General features: G+C 40.4%; 1 pseudogene; it reads left to right on the top strand.

Annotated features, from left to right (window-relative positions):
• Positions 1–1,162: 1,162 nt before the first annotated feature.
• LOC149258946 (uncharacterized) overlaps positions 1,163–10,709 on the top strand; it is a 110,507-nt pseudogene continuing 100,960 nt past the window's right edge.

Raw genomic sequence — 10,709 nt, 5'->3', positions numbered from 1 at the left:
CGAGATCTGGTGATCGGAGCTGATGCACGGCCTAGAGAAGCGCCCGGAGCCTGTGTAGGAGCGCTTGTGGGAATGCTCGTGACCGGAGTGTGTTGTGCAGCCGGAGAGATGGATCTCGGAGTAAAGGTGGTGGTCTCAGGTGCATCAGCATGCCTCTGGTTGAGCGGACAATCCTTGAAGATATGCCCTACCCTATGGCAGCGGCGGCATCTGAACGGTACGCCTTCGTAATCAAGAATCTGAACTCGAGTGAATCTGCCCCATTGTAGAGTGATCTTTTCCTCCAGACCGTCGCGAGTGTCTAGGTGTACCAGGATCCGAGCAAGCGTTCTATTCCTTGATTCCACGAAGGTGCGGTCGTGGTCGAGATATGTTCCCAGGGCATTTCCAATGCGGATGAAAACTTCTTCGTTCCAGTATTGGAGGGGGAGTCCAGGTAGTCGCACCCACAAAGGCCCAGCCCCAATCTGTTCTCGCTCAGGGTCAAATAGAGGACTCCACCGCTTGAGCAGCACCGGTGCCATCTCTATGTGCCAGAATTTGGCCAAGACAAGATCCGTGTAGTTTTCCTTGGAAAAATGAAGAGCAAACCAGCCGCGGGGAAGTACATGAACTTCAGGGAGTTCTTTCAGAACCCCACCCCAGATCTCTTTCACCCACTGTGTGAGCCGGGTCGCAGAGTATGCTCGCCCTCGGACATGTCCCACAAGGATAGTATTCGCCATATTAGCTGCCTCTCCTATGGCCGTGGTCTCTCCGAACCGAATAGTGATGTCCTTGGATGTGGATTTGACACACTTTGTTCTTTTTTTACCCGTGCGCGGCGCAGAAGGATGATTTACCAAGGGGTCCGGGGAGCAGTCTAAAGGATTCGACCTGGAAGTGCTGACTTTGACAGCGGGGGTTTCAAAACAACCCGAGGGAGAATGGAGGAGCGCAGAGTATCCGGCCGTCGACGATAGAGGCAGTCCCGAAGAGGAAGGTGCCGGGAGAGAGGTAGACAGGGGACGCGAATCAAAGGGAGGCGACGGGGGGATAACAGATGATAAGAAGCGGAGGGTCCCCGGTGATAGAGGGGGAAGATCCAGACCAGTGGATTCAGGGGGAGCAGCGCCTTCAGGTAAACAAGAGGGGGGGGGGACCGGGATAGTAACCACCGGGGATGGATGCGGCTCAGATTGCAGAGGGAGTCCAGGGCCAGCAGACGACGATGCGAAAGAAGGGCGATCGAATATTACCTGAGAGGAAAGCGGGTCTTCGGTAAAATCAATTTCCTCCTCCGTTTCCATTACATCACCGACAGTAACCGGATCCATGTTGATAACGACAGATGGAACCTGAAAAGTCGGGCCAGGTAAACAGGTCGGAACAGTTGCTCGGTGCGGTCTTCAGGCGATAGAGGTAGGGTTTAGAGAGCCCTAACCGAAACCCTCGCGGTTAGCTGCAGAGCGCGCCGATTCCATCTCCGCCCTCTCTCTCTCTCTCTCTCTCTCTCTCTCTTTCTCTCTCTCTCTATATATATATATATTATATAAACAATTTAACTAATCAGAAAAAATTGAAAATATTCTAAAAATCTAAAAGATCAGGAAGAAAGCAACTAGGAAGAGAGAGCTGGGACCCAACACCTACTAATTTTCCAGCCATCCTCTCTATTGAGATTACTTGGTCTCTTTTCAATCTCAAGAGCTTCTCTGAATTTCCGATGATGGAACTACGAAACTCTAGCAATGACACTAGCCTCCTCAATACAAACATGATGATTGGTTTTTTCCGCATGCTCAGCTAAAGCGGAAGACTTTGATCTCCTATGCTTGAGGTCAGCTGCGTGTTCACTGATCCTTTGATTGATGGAGCGACCTGTCTCACCAATATAGGGGGTCCCATAGGAACAAGGGATAATATAGACCCCTTTCATATCTTTAGGGTCGATAGGGTCCTTTATTGATCTGAGGGACATACGAATGGTGTTAAGGGGCCTAAAGGTTACAGGGACACTATGCATCTTGACACTCCTTACAATATTATCAGTGGTCCCTTGAACAAACAGAAGATGGACACCTGGAATCCGCTCCTTCTACTCCCTTTTAACAAGAGAATTCTTGGCAGCTTTTAGGAAAGCCTTCTGACCCATGGGAAAACGACCAGAACGTGATATTGGGAGCATATGGTATCAGTTTTGAGTGATTCAAGTTGCATTGGATTTATGGTGTCAAGCTCTACATTTTGGCACAAGTTTCAAGAAATTTTGAATACTTTGAATTTTGAGCTCTTTACTGATCCCTTGGATCATAACTACACTAAAATACTTTCTTTTATTCAACCACCCTTGAGACAGATTTAGAACCTAAGGAAATAAGCACTCAAGGGATATTCACACTAGTCATTCAAAACACATGGGAATCTAGAGCACACAGTGAATCCACCTGCAATCCAATAGGATTACAGAGCATACATTGTTTCCACCCAAACTCTCACTTTTGGGAATCCAAATCACATAGTGTCACCATCTGCAATCTATCAAGAATCCAAAGCCCACAACATCTCCACCGAATAATCACTTATAGGAATACATATCCCAATCTCTCCACCTGATTACACTATAGGAATCCAGAGCACATAATTCCTTCTCCTGCCATCTTATAGGGGTCTAGAGCAAACTACGCCTCCACCTGATAGCTTTCATGGGAATTAGATTCTACCCTAAGGGTATCCACCTATGAGAACCAAGATAAGTCCCAAGGTGACCAATGTCTCCACATACTATGCACGAATCCAGAGTCCACTACCACTCCACCTTCCCAACGCCACAGCTTGACCTTTGAAAATACTCCCCAACTAGCTCCCAAACCTGGGCTTATGTTGATGCTCATCCAAATATTTCTCGCACTACTATTGAATAGTTCCCTTCATTTCCACACAATCCTTATGCCTTAGCCTTCTTGTGTTCTTCTTCCTTGGTCCTTTCTTGCTCTTCACATCTTTCTTGCATAGCGCTTGAATTCCTCCTCATGAGATTGTCCTCTCCCTTTCCATTCCCTTCCTTTCGTGTGTTGACCAATGTTTGTCATCCCTATAGGACTTGCTCATTTTTTTTTTTCTCTCAGACGTCCATATGCTCCGTAAATTCTTGTACAATGCAACAAGGGTGTGGGTGAGGTTTTAATTGTAGCATTTAAATCTTGGATTATTCCCCAAGCCATTCCCAAGCAGTTCCTCCTCCAACCTCTAAATCTGTGTCCACTCTCATAGTCTAGTCAATTTCATATTTTATCACAATTAATTAAAATTAGACATGAAAATATTTACATGAGGGGGTAACCAAAAATACTTGTCACAAACCCCATCCCCTTATAAGAATACCATCAATGGTGTTTAATTCCCGAAGACATAAAAACCATAGCGAGATTTATATACACAACTTTTTACATTTACATGTACATCTACATTTGCTTACACAACAAACAAAAATGGGTATGATACTCTCTTTTGATTAGTTAACTACCAAGTGGCTTCATTTGATCCAAAGTGCTTCCATTTCACCTTCACCTACTTGATTTCTTGATTTCAGAGTTTGATCTACCTCTGATATAAAATGCACAATGGCTCTAACTAGAATTCTCCCCTGTCCACAAACCAATCAATCACATGATTAGCACCATGTATATATTTTTTAAGAAAAGAGATATGGAAAACATCATGTGCTTTCATTGTGGGAAGTAAGGCCCAATTATAGGCCACTAGTCCCACTCTTTCAGTAATCTAAAATGGTCCACAAAAACTAAGTGCCAACTTGGCACAAGACCCAATTCTCAATGAACTATTCCTTGGTCTGACACAGAGGTAAACATGTTCCCCCATCTGGGACTCTTTTTGCATTCTCTGTTGATATGCATTTTCCTGTCTTCTGCTATTTTCAATTGTTTTCTAATATCAATTACTTCATCTTCCATTTCCTTCAACACATTTTGCCCGATATGCACTCTGTTTACTGGATCATTCTAGTTGATAGGTGTATTGCATTTTCTTTCATAAAGAGCCTCAAATGGACTCATGTTCAATGAATCCCAGTACCCATTGTTGTTGTAAAACTCTATCAAAAATAGAAACCCTTCCCACCTCTTTGGCTTATGCATGACATGAACTTGAGCATGTCTTCCAACACTTTTTTGAACCTTTCAGCCTTCCTATTTTTCTGAGGACGATACATTGTGTTGAAGGCTAACTCTATCCCAAAAACAGCAAGCAGAACCTTCCATAATTTTGATGGTAACTTAGTATCCCTATCTAAGATGATATTCTTAGGTACACCATGCAATATCATGATTTCTTTTATGAAAATATGAGCAACATCACTGGCCCTATCCGTGGATTTAATAACTACAAAATGGGCTACCTTGCTCAGCTTATCTACCACCATCATGATGGCATCATGCTTCCTATATGTCCTTGGAAGTCTGGTAATGAAGTACATTGAAATGACTTCCCACTTTCACTCATGAATGGGGATTGGTTGTAGAAATCATGTTGAGTGTCTACATTCTACCTTTACTTTCTAGCACTCCAGGCACCTGGAAATGTATTTAGGCACATCTTTTTACATGCTTGGCCAATAGTACACCTTTTTCATAGTTGTCATGATTTTCAATAACCTAGACAACTAGAATACAATATTTTTATGAAACTCATCATAAATGAGCTTCTTCCAATCACCCATACAAGGTATATACCACCTTCATTTGAAATTTAATTGTTCCTCCTCCGTAAGGGTTTAGTTTTTTCTCAATGCCCCTTCTGGGCTCTTGTTGCAAGCTTTCTTTGATTTGCTATACATGCTCATATTTTTGTGTTGCCTCCTTAATATTTTCTTGGATATTAACTTCTCAAGAACTCATAGATGATATGTGGGCTACCTATAGCCTTGTATTGAGTGCATCAACTACTTTATTTTCCTTGCATTTGATGTACTTGATCTCAAAGTTGAACTCACTGATCAAGACTAAGCATCTTACCTTCCTTAAACTCGGCTTGGGATGATCAAACAGGTACCTGAGCCCTCCATAATCTAACATTAATACAAATTTTCTTCCGAGGATATAACTCCTCTACATGTTCAACGCATGAACTATCATTGCCAATTCTAAGTCATGGGTAACATAATTATGCTCATGCTCATTTATCTTTATGGAATCATAATAGACCACCTATCCTTCTCGCATGAGGACTCCACCGAGACCTTCCTTCTAGGAATCTATGCACACCACACAATACTTCTCCAGATCTGTTATCCTTAATATCAGTGCGTGTGTTAGAAAATATTTTAATTTCTCAAAGTTGACTTCACATTCCGTTATCCATTGAAATTCTACTCCTTTCCTTTACAGTTATGTGATTGGATGCCTAATATTTGATAAGTTGCAAGTGAACCTATGGTAATAAACTTTCCAATCCCATGAATTATCTGATTACTACCACATTTTGAGGAGTAGGCCACTGCATAATGGATTTGATCTTTTCTGGGTCTATTCCCACTCCTTCTTTGGAAACAATGTATCCCAAATATTGTACGTATGTATGAAATAATTCACATTTTTTTATTTTGCATAGAGCTTGTGCTCTCTCAGCAAATGTATTATGACTTCCAAATGTTATTCATGATCATCCTTGGTTTTTGAATAAATCGATATGTCATCAATAAAAACTAGTACAAACTAGTCCAAATATGGACTGAGAACATCATAAATGTTGTTAGAGCGTTTGTGAGCCCCAATGGCACAACTTCAAAATCATAGTGTATGTATTTGCTTCTAAATTTCATTTTATGATGTCTTCATCTTTGATGCATACCTAATGGCACCCAAACCTCAAATCAATTTCTAAAAACGCCGCAACTCCTCTCAACTAGTCAAACAGATCAATGATCCTTAACAAAGGGTATATGTTCTTGATTGTGGCTTTGTTGAGTTGTATGTAATTAATAAACAACTTCAATGTTCCATGCTTTTTCTTCATGAATAATATAGGTGCTTCTCTGTGTGACACATTGGGTCAGATATATATTTTATCTAAAAAATTCTTCAACTGTAATTTCAACTCTACTAGCTCTAGGGTACTCATTTGTTATGGGGCCTTCAATACTGGCATTGATCCTAGTAGTAGTTTGCTCAAAAATTCAATTTCTCTTCTTGGTGATAGTCCTAGGATCTCTTCAAGGAGCACATTTCTAAATTTCTTTATTATTGGGTGTTATTCCCATCTGTTACTACTATCTTTAGAGTCACTAGTCACTTGGATAGTGAATAGCTCACATCCCTCCTTGTTGCACCACTTCAATTGCAATGCAGTGATTTTCCGAACTATCACCAACTTCACTTTTCCTTGTGGTGTCACCTTTTCCCTTGTGTAATTGAGGCATTTAATTGATTTGCTAAAGAAATCAACTTTGGTTCTATGGTCTGCCAACTAATCCATATCCAATGGTACTAAGTTTAGATTTGTAGTGATGGTCATGCTTCCCATCATGACTAGGCATGACTTCACCACATGATCAACTCATTTCTTAATCTTCATGGTCAGTTGGACTAGCCATGATTTGTCATGGGTTGTGCTCTATAACTCACATCTCTCTAAAATATTTGGGATAACGTCACTTAAATTAGAACCTAGGTCTATAAGTATTGAAATTGGTTGGTTATGAATCATAACTTCTGTCTCAACTATGGATGGTTGGTGACTGACCTACCTGTTTTCCAATGTGGCATAAATTCATGGCACACTCTTAGTTGAATCCTTAATGCTCTTTACCTCTTGCACATTGTATACTTTTGGACCATTCCATTGCTACTAAGGGAAATCTCTCTATCATTGGTTCTCTCCACACGTCCAACACTACATAAGTCATTCTTTAAACCTCTCGACTTCAACTCTAGCAGGCTTAATGAATCAATCATTATCATATTCTTCTAAGGATACCCATCTAGGGTGAAAGTGGAAAATTTCACATTTCCTCTCACATACTACTGGCATTTACCTTTAAAACTTGGTTTTCCCTTTGTTCTCTCATCAACCTTGAACTCAGGTTTGCACTTTGATTGCTCATAGAAATATTTCAATTTTTTGATGGCCTCCTCCAATGTTTTAGGCTCATTGAACTCCATTTTGTCTCTGAACACTTGAGGAAATCCATTGAGATATCTTCAAATATTTGTCTCCCTATCCTTAATGTAAGGTGTGTATCTCAACATCTCCAATTTTTTTTTTGTATGTTCATCAGTTGGTAGTTTCTCAAGTTTATGCTCATAAAATTCCTTGATATTGTTGTCATAGTATCCCTCAGATAAATGCTTATCCCTGAGATACCTCTCAAATCTCCTCTAGGATAGCTCCTTCTCTCTAATAACTTTTACATTCCTCAAATATTCCCACCAGATATCTTCCTTTCCCTTAGAATTGAAGATGAATACCCTAGCCTTCATGTTCTCAAAGTAATCATGTACCCTGAAGTACTTCTTCATACCTAGAAGCCATGCCTTTGCTTCCTCAGCCTTCTTCACTTCTCCATTGAATGTGGTGTAGAAATTCCTTTTAGATTCAAAATGATTATGTAATTTACTAAAACAATAGACTTGAATCTACTCTATTCATCAGCAGAAACAATTAATCGATTGAGAAATCATGAAGCATACAAGAGAAAGAATTCAATCAACACATTACATAATGATTTCCCGGGGAAGCCACAACTAAAAACCACTGCTATATGTATATTGAATTAGTCATAAAATATGAGACAATTACAATGATTTTCTCAAGTTCGAGCAACCTCTGCACTATCTCTATCTGTCTCACAACTTCTTAAACAATCCTAGGCCAATACTTAGCCAATTTTTTTTTACCCAAGTCCCTCTTTCCTTGCATTGTTTCATTGGGAATTAGCCCCCTATTAATTAGGGAAATTCCTCAATTGGAATTGTGCAATCCTCATAGACCTTCCTCTGACTACATGAACCACCTGTACAATTTGGATGATTATACAACTGATAGTACATTGCCCTTGAACTCCAATCTAAACTGGGTAACTCTCAGATCTGACATGCATGAGTTATTTATGAGTGAATCATCAGTAAATTGGTTGAACGCGTGAAGCACCACCCCACTGTCTGACCTCCTACTAGTTCCTCCATCAGTTGGAACTAGTTTAGCTTACTTTAACTCAATTACAATGAATTAATTAATTACAACTCAAAATAAACTCAACCAGGGCAACTATAAAGTAAGAGACACTTTACATGACTCAAGTTATAGCCTCAACGTGAATTAACTAAGCCAAATAAGTCAAATTAACTTAGTTAAGTCATACAAATTGTTTTGTGATGTGGAATTACAATTTTTTCCCTAATTTAATTCAAGGACAAAATTAAATCATGATTTTCTTGTTTCATTCTCAACACTCCCTCTCAAGAAGAAAGGGATTATCAGATACCCTAATCCTACCTCTATGGAACTCGAATTTTCCTCTTGACAGTGCCTTAGTCAATTTGTATGCATCCTGTTCCTCTGTAGGAATGTACTCCAACAACATGATTCTCCTCTGCACATAATCTCGTAGATGGTGATTCCAGATGTTGATATGCTTGGACTGACCATGAAAAACTGGATTCTTAGAGAGTTTGATACAACTATGATTTTCATAGTAAATCATTGTAGGACCCATCTGCTGACCAAATAACCCAACAAGGATATTCCTCATCTAGATAGCTTCACAAGTTGCTTGACTAATAGCCATGTACTCTGCTTCTGCCGAGCTAAGTGCAACTAATATCTACTTCTCATTGTACCAAGAAACTGTTGTTGACCTAATACTGAGGATTCCCCCTGATGTTCTCTTCCTGTATGATGGACTCCCTTCCCAATCTGCATATGTGAAGCCTTGCAGCTTCACTCTCTCTATCTGTCTATACCAAAGAACAAACTAAGTGGTGCCTCTAAGGTATCTCAACACATGTTTGGTTGGCTTAACCATTGCTTGACTAAGTTGGTTAAGTGCAAAAATATGTCCGATTGTGTGTTCACCAAATATATAAGTGAACCCACAAGTTGCCTGTAAATAGTAGCTTCCACTACTTCACCTGAAGTAGCATCTTCCTTCCTCCAATTCCCTTCTAAAGTAGTATCCATGGGTTTGCTTCTCTCCATGTGGAACTTATTTAGTGTCTCGTTAGCATACTTTCCCTAAGAGATAAATAGTTCCTCATATCCTTGCCATACTTCCATACCAAGGAAATAATGCATGAACCCAAGGTCCTTCATCTCGAATTCTCTTGCAAGATCCTCTTTACAAGATTTTACCAGCTTCACATCACCTGCTAGAATTAAATCATCGACATATAATACTATAATCAATAATTTACCTTCAACCACAATATGGTAAAGGTTTGCATCTTCTTCACTTTTGGTGAAGCCAAACCTAGTGAAATAGTTGTCGATCCTGGGTAACAAGCATGAGGTGCTTGTTTCAATCCATACACAACTCTCTTGAGTTTGCACACATGTGACTCTATGTTGAAGTTCTCAAATCCTTCTGGCTACTCAATGTACCTCTTCCTCAATCACTCTATTGAGGAAGGTTGTCTTCACATTTATCTAATGTATCTTCCATCCCATCTATGTTGAAAGTGCTAGAATAAATTTGATTTAAGAGTACCTTGCTACTGGAGCAAGAGTCTCCTCATAATAAATTCCCTCCACCTGAGAGAACCCTCTGGCCACAAATCTAGCCTTGTGATTCTCGACACTCCCATTTTCTACTTGCTTTACCTTGTAAATACATCTAGAACTCACCACTGACTTGTCTGACAGTATTGGGACCACTTCCCAAACACTGTTTTTGATAATGGAGTCATACTCCTCTACAATGGCATCAACCCATAGTGGTTGTTGCACTACTTCCTCGAATGAGGATGGCTCAAACTCTACACTCTCACTCATCAGAGCCATGTAGCCAGTGTACCGATCTGGTGACCTCCTCTGCGTACATTGTGATGTGCTCCCACATTCTCTCTAGCATCATGCATCAATATGTCAGCTTCTCTAGTGCACTTCCTTCCATCTCTGGAAGTCTCTACATGAGTGGGTGCTTCCACTCTCTGCTCCTATGCACGTGGCTTCTCCACATCATCCATAGGTTTTCCTTTGGATCCAAAATCTCCTCATCTGCATGTAACTGAAGCTCGCTCTCAAGGGAACATCTCATGGCCTTCTCTTCATCGAACTTCACATTTGTACGAACCATTGTCATCCTGTGAGATGGAAGGTACACCCGATAGTTGTGAAGTGTATCAGTGTACCCCACAAATATGCCCAGCTTAGTTGTTGGCTCTAGCCTTGCATACTTTGTAACATGACAGTAAATAGATGAACCAAATATCTTGAAGTGTGACACATTTGGTTTCCTCCCTGAAAAATATTCTTCTAGTGTGCTCATCCTTAGAATCCGATGAGGACTCTTGTTCTGCACATATATATTTGTGTTGCATGCTTCAACCCACAAGTGTAACAATACGCCATGATCATGAAGCATTGCTCGTGCAACTCCCACAATATTTTTGTTCTTCTTTTCAGCCACCCCATTCTGCTGTGGGTTATGGGGTGTTATTAAATTTTGTCAAATGCCTTTTGATGCAAAGAAGTTCTTGAATTTTATCAACACATAT

This window comes from Pinus tabuliformis, chromosome 6 (genome assembly GCF_031772625.1).
Source record: "Pinus tabuliformis cultivar Carrire ecotype Pingquan chromosome 6, CPIR1, whole genome shotgun sequence".
Classification (NCBI taxonomy): domain Eukaryota; kingdom Viridiplantae; phylum Streptophyta; class Pinopsida; order Pinales; family Pinaceae; genus Pinus; species Pinus tabuliformis.
This window is presented reverse-complemented; position numbering and strand designations above follow the sequence as displayed.